At 41.2% G+C, this 14,294-nt stretch overlaps 1 protein-coding gene across 4 annotated transcripts in view; it reads right to left on the bottom strand.

The window, feature by feature from the left end:
* Window positions 1-14,294, bottom strand: part of pacrg (PARK2 co-regulated) — a 181,558-nt gene that overhangs the window by 22,927 nt on the left and 144,337 nt on the right. The gene's annotated exons all lie outside the window — the stretch shown is intronic.

Raw genomic sequence — 14,294 nt, 5'->3', positions numbered from 1 at the left:
CCAATATTGTATCCCAAAATGACTTTTTTAAATATACATTTTAGGGCAGGAAGTAATTTCAATTTATTTCAAATTAAAAAGCATTCAGTGAGTGTTTTCAAGTGATCCAATCTGAGATATTGTTGATTCATGCCAGGCACAGTTTGGAATTACAGCACATACTTTAAAAAAAAAAAAAAAAAAAGCCAAACTGATGTGAGCGCAAGCAGGAGCACTTCAGAATCCAGCAGGTCAGAGCGGCTGGAAAGGTGGATGGACAAAACAGTCCTGTGTGGAACTTTTTTTTTTTTTCCATTCCACCAGCAATACTGATGGAATCAATGATATTAAGTATAGAGGAGAAATGCACAATGCTTTATGAGTTGAATTCATGCCAAAAATTCGTTCCAGCCCCCAAAAAACACAAATAAATTGTTTTTTAATGAGAAAAAAAACAAAAAACAAAAAGAAACACTATACAATTTTAGCGGCGTTTGTAATTGAAAGACAAAAAGTTGCAGCGGAATGCGCGGCAAATTTCAATGTGACAATGTCAGAAACCGGTGACCAGAAAGTGTGAACACAATCCTCCCATCGTGCACCCAGATACAGTGGATATAAAAAGTCTACACACCCCTGTTCAAACACCAGGTTTTTTGTGGTGTACAAAAAGGACACCAAGATCCTTTCAAAACTTTTTCCACAACTAATGTGACCTATAACATGTACAATTTAATTTAAAAAAAGAAGAAGAAATATTTACAAGAGGACATCGTAAAAATGACTGAGATAATGTGGTTGCAAAACTGTGCACACCCTCATAACTGGCAATGTGGCTGCCTTCAGAATTAACCAGTCACAGTTAAACTCATGTTAAATGAAAGTAAGTACACAGCTGTCGCCATTTAAAGTGCCTCTGATTAACTCCACATGAAGTTCAGCTGTTCTGGTAGTAGTAGTAGTATTTTTCTATTCAAATCTTATAGCACGAGCCATGGTCCGCAGAGAACTTCCAGAGGGATCTCATTGTTCAAAAAATATCAGTAAGAAGAGTAAAACAAGAATTTCCAATACCTTAAATATACAACACCAAACATGTTAATGGTGGAAAAGGTTTTGAAATATTTATCTTGGTCTCATTTTATTACACACAATTCCATCCATCCATTGTCAAGCCCGCTTATCCCTGTTAGGGTCGCAGGGTGCTGGAGCCTATCGCAGCTGACTTCGGGCGAAAGGCGGACTACACCCTGAACCGGTCGCCAGTCACCCGCAGGCCACAGTTTCACACAATTAATTTGATTTATTTTACTTCAAACAAAAACCTGGCATTTTAACAGGGGTGTTTAGACTTTTTAAATGCACTGTATATGCAGCCTCTGGATAAAGCTCTGTGGTCATGGATGGATGGATGAATACATATCACGAGTCCACGCAAAAAAAAGTAGAGCTCAAGAAGCCATAAATAGAAAGACATGGGAAGTCTGCCATTTTGGTTACGAAGCGGCCATTTGAGGCTCCATTTGGTTGTTAATTAATGTGAAAACAACCGACGGCAACCAGTGGTGGAGCTCGCCTTTCCCGCTGTCTGTCGGCGTCCATCCCAAGCCCGGGAGGATGGTGGGTGCCTTCTTGTTGTCAGCGCTGTCACATGTGAGTCAATGCCGTCAGATGCGATCTCATTACGCCAGCTAACCTCAAGGTTAGCAGTGGGCTTGCGGGCGAGTCACAAAATCAATTGCCGCACGGGGGGACGGGCGCTAAAGGCCACTGCTGCGTTGCCGTGCGCACCCCCCAGACACGGGCCAAACAAATGGTGGGTGCGCTACGAAATGCTAAGGGCTAACGCAAACATATTTACACAAAGTGTAGATAGAAGGGCGTCAAATACTCGTGCATAATTAAATATAGCTTTAGAGATATTTGGAGGGGGATTTACACTAGGTGTGGTAATTCACTATACTATATACTATAGTTTGCCATAACCATTTTGATAGCATCACAAAGTTCACAAAATATAGAACAAATTACTATTTAAACCAAAATATGAAATAATGACGGGCCCTTGCGCAGCTTTTTTCATTGGCAAATCCTCGAAAGGATCGAACTTCGATCCCGTTCTCCGTTCACATTAGACGGCGGAGGAAAAAAAAAACCTAAGAATTAGCTCAGCAATTTCATCACCCATCTGTCTCGCATAGTTGCTCTCGATTGGAGCTGATTTGGGCGAATTCTCTAGTTGGAGTTCATCCAAGTTCAAACCCAGGGAATTTGGCCAAAATGGCTGCTTCAAACCAAAATACAAGTAGCTGACTTCCTGTTCAATTTCAGGCATGGGTCCTTGAGACTTTTTTTCTGGATCCTGTTATGGCATTCAACACCTACAACTGATAGACTACAGCGACCTAGGAAGGGAACTCGGCGGTAAATGGAGAACCCCCCTGTATACCGCTTATGTTGTTTAAGGCTTACATACTGTCCATTTTCCATGTACGCACAGTCTCTCCCACGTTAATTTTGACTCGGGCCAAGAATATCCTGAATATAATTCTCTGTATCAGAGTACGGACTACAAATCTTTTCAAAATGTATTAATAACCTGTCTGACATTAATAAATGGATGATTCATCAATAATCAATGTTTCAGAGAAAAGGGAATGTGTATTTTTCACAGATCAAGGCAACCGCTGACCTCTGTATGACTGCTGTTTCTTGTATGACCATTTTTTTTATGCTGTTTTACTCTTTCACAGTTTCAAGGTTTCCCCCGTCACCCTTCAAAGACCAACAGGGACATGATTTTGTGCAAAATGTGGTGGAGACAGTTCTCGGGAATGTTTCAAGCTCCCTCTTGAACACCATGAACTCCAGCTCATGGAAAATACACAATACTCACACTTCGTAGCACCTGTACAAAATGATATTTTTAAATATGTAAATTTCTGCGTATTTTGTCCTGACATTTAGGTTATTTGTATTGTTGACAAAAAGTGCGGAAAGAGACACATACGGTGAATAGAAAAGAAGAAATGCAGAGAATGTGATGAAGGTTCTTCTAAAAAGGAGTGGGGAAGCGAGCTTTGGATGACACCTGTAAGGAAATGCAGAAAGCAGATGGCTGAAGGCGGACTGACCCCGACAGGCGCTCATCATCGTCGTGGCGGGGTACGTCTCGCCAGGCAATCACGCTCCTCTTCTTGGAAAAACTGACCGAGGAAGACAAAGAGGAGCCGGACGAGTGACGCAAACCCACCGTGCGATCCCGTTAGACGAATGATTGGAAGTGACACGCGCGTTTAAATCAAAGCGGAGCGCTGATGTCGGCCTTGAGCGAGGTCGGCGTCCTCGCGCTTTCTTTTAAAATCATTCAAGTAACGAGATGGCGGAAACATCAACGCAGCGAGATGCGCCGATTTAGCTCCTCGCGTTTCCCAAAATGAGGTTTAGGGTTAGGTTGGAGTGAGGGTGCGGATAGGGGGCTGGCTGACTGGAAGGTGGTTCATTTGTTAAACCACTTTCTCTTTCCCAGTGTGGTTCTTGTACGAAGTGTGTCTGGAAAGTTCCAGGATTGGCATCACAAAAGATTTCAAACCCAAACTACGAGTTTCACTAGATCCTGTTGCGCTCGATTTGTTTAATATGTGATAAGCGGCACGAGTTGTGGCATGACAACTCCTGCCTGCTTCAACATGACAATGCAACTGCTCACAGTGCCCTGAGCATCTGACAGTTCCTTTCCAAGAAGGACATCACCTTACTGGATCAAGCTCCCAACTCACCTGACCTGGCTATGTCTGATTTTTTTTCCCTCGTTCCCAAATTCATGGCGGAAATATATATGAAATATATCTTTTGTGACACCAGTCGCAGATCGTTTCTGATACACCTCACATGCCTTTAGCCTAGTAAAGTAAAATAAGAGAGCTTCAACTAAATCATTGGTTGTGGTGAAGGAGATGGGGTTAGGTGTGCCATGGAAAGAATCGGGTGTGGGTTTGGGGGGTTAAATGTGAGACTACAGGAGCAGACAAACAGAAAAAGGGCCAAATATCAAAAGAAAACCGAAGAAAAAATTCCAATGTTTAGGGTTAATGTTCTAAATAGATTAGATTTGAGCTAGGGTTAGATTCTGGGTTCGTTGGGTGATGGTCAAGGTTAGGGTTAGGGTACAGTTAGGTTGAGGTTTGGGTGTCAGGGGTTAGGGTTTTGCCATTGGATATTTTGCTGTTGGAATAATTACGAGTGTCCCGGAGACTTTTTCTAAGTGGAAATTGTGTCGTTTAAGCTGCTTGTTTACATGCGGATGGATGGGTTAGGGTACGGCTAGGTTTAGGTTAGGGTGTCAGGAGTTAGGGTTTGATTATCTTTAGGGGGTTAGGGTTAGGCTATGGTTAGGATTGGGGGATTATGGTTAAGAGTTACGGTTAGGATTAGGTTAGCCGAAAGCGATGGCCTGCATTTAAAATCAAAGTGGGACATCGGCCTCGAGTTAGGTGAGCGTCCTCACTTCTTTTCAAAGTCATTCGAGTAACCGGACAGCAGGAACATCAAAGCAAAGCGGTGCGCTGCTTTAGCTTCTCCCACCCAACCAACCCCCCCACCCTCCAAAACGATATCATTACTGCACACTCTCTCTTACTCACACACATGCATGCGCGCGCACACACACACACACACACACACAGTTACGTCCATTGGCAGATATGGGCCTTGTGCCTGGCTAATAAAATCACTTAAGTCTTCATAACCACTTTAGCCTTGGAGGCTACTGTCAGTGTGCACACACACACGCGCACACACACATAGCCCACCCCTTCCATTAGCTTAATGAAGTGGCCGTAAGATGGATGACATGACATCACAGCCACCAATTACCATTTCACTCCTTTAAAAATAAAACCCCAAAAAAAAATAATAATAATTCCACTAAAAGCTGCACCTCCCCCCTTCCCCCAACCATCCAGGACTCTCTGCACCAAAATGGCTGATGACTATTCCAGACGCAAACCCACCCCACCCTTCAAAGACTTTTATTGGTCTGGTTATTTATCCCTGTAATGCAATTGGCTGGAGTGGATGCCTATGGACGTGCAGGCATACTAAATCATAGCAGGCAGAGGAGGAAAAGCGGTGGGCTTCAGGGAGAGGGGCATCCGTGTGATTAGCACAAGTTGTGTTCCACAATGACAAAGGCACACAGAGACTCTGTCTGCATTTAGAGCAGGAGGTTTTCACATGACAAGTGCATTTGCAAATCAGTTGGAATTAAATCGTTCTCCATATTTTGCACTTGGAATAATTACGAGTGTCCCAGTGGAATGTTCCCAAGTGAAAATTGTGTCATTTAAGCTACTTGTTTACAATGGCATGTCGTTTGTCACCCTTTAGAAGGCAAGGAACATTTTTGATAACTTAAACGTCGGTAGAAATGGACACCACACGTCTCATTAAGGACGTTTTCACAATGATTGTTAAGCAGTGAGCCTCAGGGTATTCCGCATGGCAGAAAATGATTGACTGCTGCTGACTTGAACTTGAAAACCACGACAACAATTTGTTGTGTTTAAGGGTTGCACCACAAGATAGATCCCAAAGGTTTTTTTTTTTTTTTTTTAATTTAGGTTAAAAAGAAAAATAAATAAATAAATAAAAAGGAATCAAACACAACTTGTGGTTGAGGAGGATAAATCAACTGGATGTTGTCAATTGTTGTGCGGCGAAAATCGCATATACTGCCCGGTGGCGTAGGAGCTGCTTCGAAAGGGATATACTGGGAACCAAACCTTCATCACCCGGTCTGTGAAAGACATTTTCTCACAGATGAGTATGAAATGTTTGGTTTGGTTGGGTTTGAGTAATTTAGCAAAACTGAATGGCTAGCATGCTAGTCAATGACAGTGCACTATCCATTTGACCATCAAAAGTACACAATCACTGGACTTTCGCTATGAAACACTCTTTGGCAAGACCTCTTTTCTGCTCACCATGCATACCATCACCCGCACTCTCCGTTCCAGCAGTTTTATTAACCCCTTCGTTCCCAAAGTCCGCAATAATTTTGATCAATTTTCCGCCCCAAAAGACTGGAACAGTCTACAATAATAAAGCTCACCTATCACCTGAATAAATAAAGGCTAAGACAGTAAAAACATCTGTGCAACAGCAAAGTCAATCACCAATTGCCAGTCCCTAAATGACCATATTCGCTATGTCCTCATTTCCACCACATTTAATTCTGAATCTACTTCTAAGTGTTAAAATGCAAATGATGCCACGTCTTCCGTCTCCGCAATTTACCTTACATAACATCGTCTTTTCGACTTGACATTTCACACATTCAAACTATGGCTATTAAAAAGAAGCCTAAAATCATCATTCAACACATTTGTTTTCTTCTGGTTAAATGCGATTGAATAGCGAGTAAAGTGAGTTTTTACCACACAAATGTAGGTGTAACTTCATGATGAAATGTTTTCACTACACCAAAGGAGATATTATATACATATATCACCACATACACAGACAAAAAGCTATTCAATACACATTTTTTGACCTGCTGTTTCTTTATAAAGTTATATTGGCAATGACTAACTTGGCATGCCTTTCCTTTTTTTACATTTTCAGGAGCCCTTCCCATTTTTATTTGAACGTTCTCATGACCATCTGATTTATAACACACAATAAAATATTACAAATGTAAAAGATTATATTAAAAAAAAAAATAATAATAATGTGAGGCCAGACTGGCTGCTGTTCAGCGGTCAGTCTTACTCAAGACCACGTCCGTGTCAGTCCACCCTGCAGTGGAACACAAGAGTGTTTATGGCTGCAAGGACAGGCGTTCATAAATAGTCAGTGCGTTTTACAGGCGGCCGCGCGGCCCGAGGGCCTGTCAAGGTTTAAGAGAACCCGGAGCCGTTAAAAGAGGGGTGTTTAAGTGTTCCATTTACATAAAGAAGGCCGGCGCGTGCGTCTGGAGCTCAAATGGCAGCGCAACACAAGAAGCTGTGGACCGTCACTGCTGAGGATGAAAGACAAACAATTATGTGTTTAAACACTGTCTTAATATAGTTGACAAAACAAATAGAATAAAGAGAATGTGAATCATCACTGATTCTTAATTTGTGTAAGACTAAGGAATAACAAGTGGTTTAATTGGTTGTCTTTCGAGCTAATAAAAAAAAATGCCACATTGTATATAGATCTAAATCTACATTTTGAAAAACATTTATATTCATTGTAATCGACAGTCTTTTTTGTTGTTGTTTTTTTTGGGCTTAAATGAAACTCAAATTCACAGAAATTTTGTTTGATGATAAAAAAAAAAAAAAAAGGCCTCATCGTACAGTTCCTTATCACTGTTGTTGTTTAATGAAAAGCATATAACTACCTCCCTTTAAAGAAAAAAAAAGTTAAAAAAAAAAATATTTCTTTTGTGTGTGTGTTACACTTAAAATGTATTTTTTTTTTATTACTACAGTATGGTCATTCCTTTTTTAATTTATGTTTTTTGGTTACATTTTTTATTATTTTTATGATTTATGGTTTTAGTTACAGCACATTTTAAAAATGTATTTATGTTTTTCTATCTTTTGTTGAATGAAAAGAATGCAATATTTATTTTGGATTTTTTAAAATGTTTTTATTTATTGTATTTCATATTCTTTTTGGGTTACAATATTTAAAAAATATATATTTTGTTTTTTAATTTATGTTTTCTAAGGGGTTACATACTATTGCTGCTCTCCGTTTCTGTTCATGCGAAAGACAACACGTCAAGTCGTTTTTTGTACTTTGGAGCTAAATATTAAAAATATAATTTCTTTTCTTTTTTTGTTTCTGATTGACGCTGACAGGTTGTATAACTTAACACAGCTCCCAACCTGCTGGATACATTATCCCATGTAATTGCGATCTGTGAAATGCTAATTATGCAGTGGTACAGCTCATCTTACATAAATGTCCAAAACTTAACAGCTATTTTAATAGTGTGTTTGCACTTTATTTATCACAATCTTGTGAACGAGGGACTTTGATTTAGATCTCCTGTGCTTATTAGTATTAACAGTTGGGAGTAATGTGATTGCGTGTGGGAGGCGGAGCTTGCAATGCGCTGGTACAGCATTAGCACATTTGATGTGAGTCAGACACAAACACACACGCAAAAATACTGGCGTGCACACACTCACACAGACACACGGACACACACATGCTGTCAGCAGCCATCCAGCATCACAAATACTGACTCATTATACGCCAGAGGAGAGAAGATGACAACAGCGGCCAGCATCAAGGGGAAACGAAGCAAGCCAAAGGCGCGTCGGGGATTGACGACAGCTGGACACAAACCACAGAATTACATCCATGATAATGTGAGGAGGTTTGCAGTAGGGTTAAGATGCTACAGCTAACCCACGCTGCACTCCGTACTTCAGTTTTTGGAGCACGGTGTGGCACGTTTTCGGTACGTAGATTCCGTATTAAGAAAACATAAATTGCCTCTCAAAATCATCTCTTAATTTTCCTTATTATAACTATGTTCAGGCGCACGGTGGTCGGCTGGTTAGCATGTCTGCCTCACAGTTCTGAGGACCCGGGTTCAATCCCCGGCCCCGCCTGTGTGGAGTTTGCATGTTCTCCCCGTGCCTGCGTGGGTTTTCTCTGGGTATCCCGGTTTCCTCCCATATCCCAAAAACATGCGTGGTAGGTTGATTGAAGACTCTAAATTGCCCATAGGTGTGAATGTGAGTGCGAATGGTTGTTTGTTTATATGTGCCCTGCAATTGGCTGGCAACCAGTTCGGGGTGTGCCCCGCCTCCTGCCCGAGGTTACCTGGGATAGGCTCCAGCGCGCCTGCGACCCTTGTGAGGAGAAGCGGTTCAGAAAATGGATGGATGGATGGAAATATTTTCAAGTTACGCGTTATATAAAAACAACTTTGAATGGTAAACTGCCTCTCTTTCCTTGACTAACTGTAAACAAGGGTTTCTATATTTTTAGTGGCCACGGGTGTCCAAAATGATTACCTCTTATAAAATAAAACATGCCTTTGTTAATGGAGTATTAAATGATAGTCATATGTTAAAATCCCCCACCCCCACTCAAAAAAAAAATGTTTTACAGGCTGCTAAACAGCTTGGCAATAATGTTTTCTTCATAAAATGTGACGTGTCCCACCACGTTTTGGAGAATTACGGTCTTGGATAATCCTTTCAGTATTTGAAAAGGCGGACTTTTACCAGTAAATTATGTTCTTCAGCCATCCCCTAATCGGCAGAAGTGATATAATGCTGACTAATGTCGAAGATGTACTTCATGAGTAATCTTTCCCTGAGAAACCTGACATGAATTTTGGAGTCCATAATGCACTCAGCATGTACACCCAAAATGTTTTTCAGAAAAAGAAATAAATATTTTGAACATAGATTAAATTATCTGGATAATTTAAAAAGGGAAATTAAGGTGTGTAATTGAATTTCTTGTCAACTCAGAGACAGGCCCAGTTTAGTGGTACTTCAACTATAAATACTGTCAAATGAAAGATTTAATGGATACCTTTTCTTCTATCATGAGATAGAGTGATAGCATAAGATATTCAGCAAAATGCTGTGCCTTTCATCCAAAAAGGTCACCTGACATATGTATATTTTATTGGTTCTAAAAATGTCTGGTAAAAGAAATCAACTCTGCTGGCACTTTTTTTTTCGTGGCGCTGAAACTAACACAGGACAAAATAATTCCGATACCGACAACGGAGTCTTGAATGAGTCTGTTTCTCTTCACTTTCTTCTTCTGTTACCGCAGTCCTTCTTTCCAAAGAAATTGTCACAAAAAGCCAAGAACAAGCAAACACAAACCCAGAGTTAATCCTTTTGTGGTGGCTGATATGAGGTGGCAACCACACACCGGTAGCACTGTCTGCCTCATTACTCCTGGCCTGTCCTGTGACCACTTCCTCTTCTTCTGTTCTCTCTTTCTTCTTCCCCTACCACCATACATTTTTTTTTTCAGAAAAAGTGTTGCAAAATGCACATGAAAGAGAAAAAAAAATGCGTGCATTGCATAGCCATTTCCACCAAACACTGCCTGGCTCCCGACTCCTGTCCTGTTCTGTTCGGTGTCCGCTTCCTCTTTCTGTGTTCTCCCTTTCCTCTTCTCCTTTCACCATCCTTCTTTCAGAACAATTGTCAAAAAAAAACCAAAAAACAAAGAACACACATACGCAACACATGACGCAGGTTAAAATGAGGTCTACATAGGGGACATCACGCGAAATGTGTACTGCATTTCCCCGGAAATTGTGGTTGAATTCACAGTCCTGAGTCATAGTGTTAAAAAAAAGATATCTCTTTAACAGTGTCAATGTAAAGCGAACGGCTTTATCGTTGCAATGGAAGAACATTTGATATAGCTCATTAGCTTGTGCAGCTGTATCCAATAGTATGGCCAGAAAGAGTATCAATTATATACTCCGATAATTCAATTGAAAATCAGCTCAAGCCAACAAATTCCACCAGTTGCTGCACTAAAGGGAGAAAAGGGCTACAATTAATACAGAGTGACAAAAAAAACAAACAACAAAAAAACAAAGAAGTGCTTCTTTTTTGTGTGTGACGCAAACTGTGTCCTATTTCTGCCACTTCCTGCGACAAGAAAGGCTGGTTTGAAATCACCACCTGGTGAGCGGAGCGTGGACAAATTTAGAACATACGGCGACAAATTTCATCGCCGAGGGCTGGAGTCACATATGAAAAAGCCACCATTTGCCAAAGAGACGCTCGCATACGTTCCATTGTGTGCGCTAATCACTGTGTGTTTGCTTTATGAACAACTTGACATAAATGACGCAAGCTCTCAATGAGGGAGACTGTTTCTGGAAGGTTCTCCGGAGCTTCGTCACATATGTGTGTCCGCAAATCATAACCCACAGACAAACATTTGATGATGGCGGCAAGGGTGGTTTTTCTCATGAGAATTTAGTAGTACATTTTATAGTTAAACATTTTTACCATTTCCCAGCAGCATGTTTTCTAAGAAGACAACTTTTTGTTATTGCAGTACAAAATTAATCATTAATAATAATGAATAATAATTTTAAAAGCAGCGAGGTTCACAAAGTTATTGCTTTTAAATAAAATTTGTTGTAGTTGTTGCTTTTAAATAACATTATATCTAGCGATACGACTGACACAACTTACGAGTTATTCGAGAAACGAGCCAGCGAGTCGTTCAGCCAATTTTGTGCTTCGACTCGCCAGCGCAAACTTGAGATGTAAGTGCTGTATTGTGGCAGTGAACTCAGGTCACGTCACATTAAGAGCACTTTGGCAAATAGTGAACAATTCTTCTTCTTCTTCTTACAAAAAAAAAAAGAGGCTTCAAGCTGTCTAATGCCACTCCAAGTGGAAGTTTCCTGTCTAACTAAACATAAATTAAATAATTACACCTTCTCTATTTAAAATAACATAGCCTGAGCCTTTCAATCCGCGAGTTTAATGCGAACGCTTATCAGCGTCTATGTTGCGGTGCTTGTACCCTATAAACAACAATTTGAAAATAAATGGTGCAGCAACATGACAATGCACTGACAATATAACAGTACTCACATTAAACAAACAAACAAAAATACTCACATTCACGTATCCTCTTTTGCGTAGAACAACGAATATTAGTACAGAACTGATAAGCTGAGCGCAGAGGTGAGGCATTATTATGTATGACACATGCCCCGCTGTGGGATTTATAATAACGACTCAATGAACAGCATATCCATCTGTCCGTTTTATACTGCGGTATCGGTATTCTATTTAATTATATTATTGTGTGAACGGTAACAGGTGTCCGCCATCTAGCGAATGAGCATTTAATCGTTCAGCCTGCCCCTATACAGCACCGGTATAGATAAAGATATATTATTTTCAATTAAGTGAAATTAGAACATTTCCAGAAACACACCTGTTGATCATACATGACACACTAATGTACCACAGACAGCGGTTGGGTTATCACTGGTCTAGCTACACTCTCCGCAAGCCGAACACGGCAGCCATAACAACGATAAGGGGGGGGAGTGCAAAGCGGGACGGTTCCGGTCCGATATTTTGGGATCCCTACTTCCTTAGAATCCCTGAACTATTACGTGGAAAGGCACCGTTTGTGATTGTGGCTGTGTTATCTACTCTGAGGCTATTTGCCTGAGAGTAGCCATGTGACACAAGTGGGGGGCGGATGAAGGATGGTACCGCAGAAACGGACAGTTTTGCTTGGCTGACAAACTAGGGCGAGCGAGCGACAGAGAGAGAGAGAGAGCAAGAGAGAGAGGGAGAGAGAGAAAATGTGGGAGGGAGGTTAGAAGCGGACTAAAAAGAAGGTGCGAGGGGGTTGGGGGGGGGGGGGGGAGGGTGAACGCAGATAGGAGGTAGTGCAGTCGCAGCTCGCCAGAGGACACAATTTACAGCACCTGTTGACTTTGATTGATCAGAGGCAAAGGAGGCTGGGTAATGGTGTGTGGTCAGACACTGAATGGAGTGATGGGATAGAGGAGATGGTTCCAAGCAGAGAAAATGGAGTGTGCGCGGGAGCAAAGGCGGGATTTCGGGCTTGGCGAGTCTAATGAAGACAGAGTGAAGCGAGAAAGGGAGACAAAAAGACTTTTTTCACAGTTCCCAAAATATTACAAGATCAGAGCTCTAAGAGTGTGCCTTTCACACTCAATGAGGCCAATGAGGCAGGATCATGTGTGATTACGCTTTCACGAAGCGATACAGCATCCCACAATCAGTAGGACGTCGGTTTCTGTGTGCCTTCGTTTTCCTATTGATTCGGATTTTGCTGACGTTGGGCGTTGCAATTTTGTCCCAATTTTCATACATCGGCGTGGTTAACATACAAAAAAAACCCAAAAAAATCCCATCTGCCTTTTGCTCGTGACTCAGTCTGCCTTTGTTTCTTGTTAAGTGAGTATTATTGCGCGTTCATCCCAAGTATTTCGTAAATGGTGTAAAAAGGGTTACACCAGACAGCGAGGCGCTTTCCGCAATGCAAGCTGTTACTCGGGCAACGTCGGCGTGACACATCCTGTCACACGTCGGAGCCGTAGAAAGTGTGTTCTTCTGGTGTGCTTTTATTTTGAAGGCCTTACTTTTAACACGTGTTGCTCTAACTTGCTCGAGTGTTGCCAAGGCAGACCAAGAGAGTTGTTGCTGCCTTGAGTTTTTAATAAAAGCTTGTATTGAGGAATAGACCTTGCCGTCTGTTAGACCACTTTTTACACAATACGTCAGAAAGTTTTGACTGCCAGCCATTTGACAGAGAAGGCGAGAAATATGAGGAAATTCAAGAAAGAACCTGTAGCAAAGTACGCAAATTAGCTCCTTCCTTCCCCCCTGCTTATCGTCTTCCATATGCCATCAATAGTCGTCAATAAAGATGAAGTAAAAGTCATGTTAAATGTTCAATTATCCACTTCAATAGTAATTTAGTATATTTATCTGAAACCGTTTTTTGTAAGTAAAACTTTAGTTATTCTCTAAAAAAGGTACCAACTCAGCCTCTAAATCCCCATTTGTTATTCGTGTTGACAGTAACGAATAACTTTCCAATCAGAATCGAAACGTTCCTATCCATGCTATCCCGAAACACAGCGATGTCATAGTCCAACAAATGAAAAATCCAAATTGATTCTTTGAAAACTATCTAGCCACTTCTCCCCTCGGAAAGTTGTTTTCTTTTTGTTTCAAATAGCTTACTTTTAGCAGGATCCATCGCTGTGCTGTGGCCAAAGGTAGAACCTGGGTTGGTTTTGCGCTTGTATCGATGCTGTAAATCCTTGCTGCCTAGGACCAGCTGCCTCCTTTCTAGCTAGCTCGCGGTTAGGTCTCGTCGTCACCCACTATGTCGGATCAACTTTTCCCCATTCATTCTGCAGTGGTCGTCGACCTCCTCGGCGATGGCTCCCTTCCTGTTTCGGTTGTGGCGCTGTTGTGCAGCTCCTTGGGCTCAGCTATCAGACGTGGATTTTTTTTTTCCTTTTTGTAAATGCGGCGTGGCAGTTTTTGTCGGGATAAAGTAAGTAGTATAATATTCTAAGATTTATTGGTTCAAGATTCACTACCGATTCGTGCACAGCCCTAATACAATGTATTTTTCGTTAATATTTTTGGGTGTCTGGAACAGATGAAATGGATTTACTCTATTTCCTAAGGGGACTATTGCTTTGGTTTTCATACGACTTGGTTTTAGTCAGATTTTCTGGAATAGTTAAATCCCAAAAACCGAGGTTCCACTGTAATTGGATCGGAACAAGCAGCTACAGT

Source organism: Phyllopteryx taeniolatus, chromosome 13 (assembly GCF_024500385.1).
Source record: "Phyllopteryx taeniolatus isolate TA_2022b chromosome 13, UOR_Ptae_1.2, whole genome shotgun sequence".
Lineage (NCBI taxonomy): Eukaryota > Metazoa > Chordata > Actinopteri > Syngnathiformes > Syngnathidae > Phyllopteryx > Phyllopteryx taeniolatus.
Note: the sequence above shows the minus strand (reverse complement) of the source record. Positions and strands in the feature narration are given on the sequence as shown.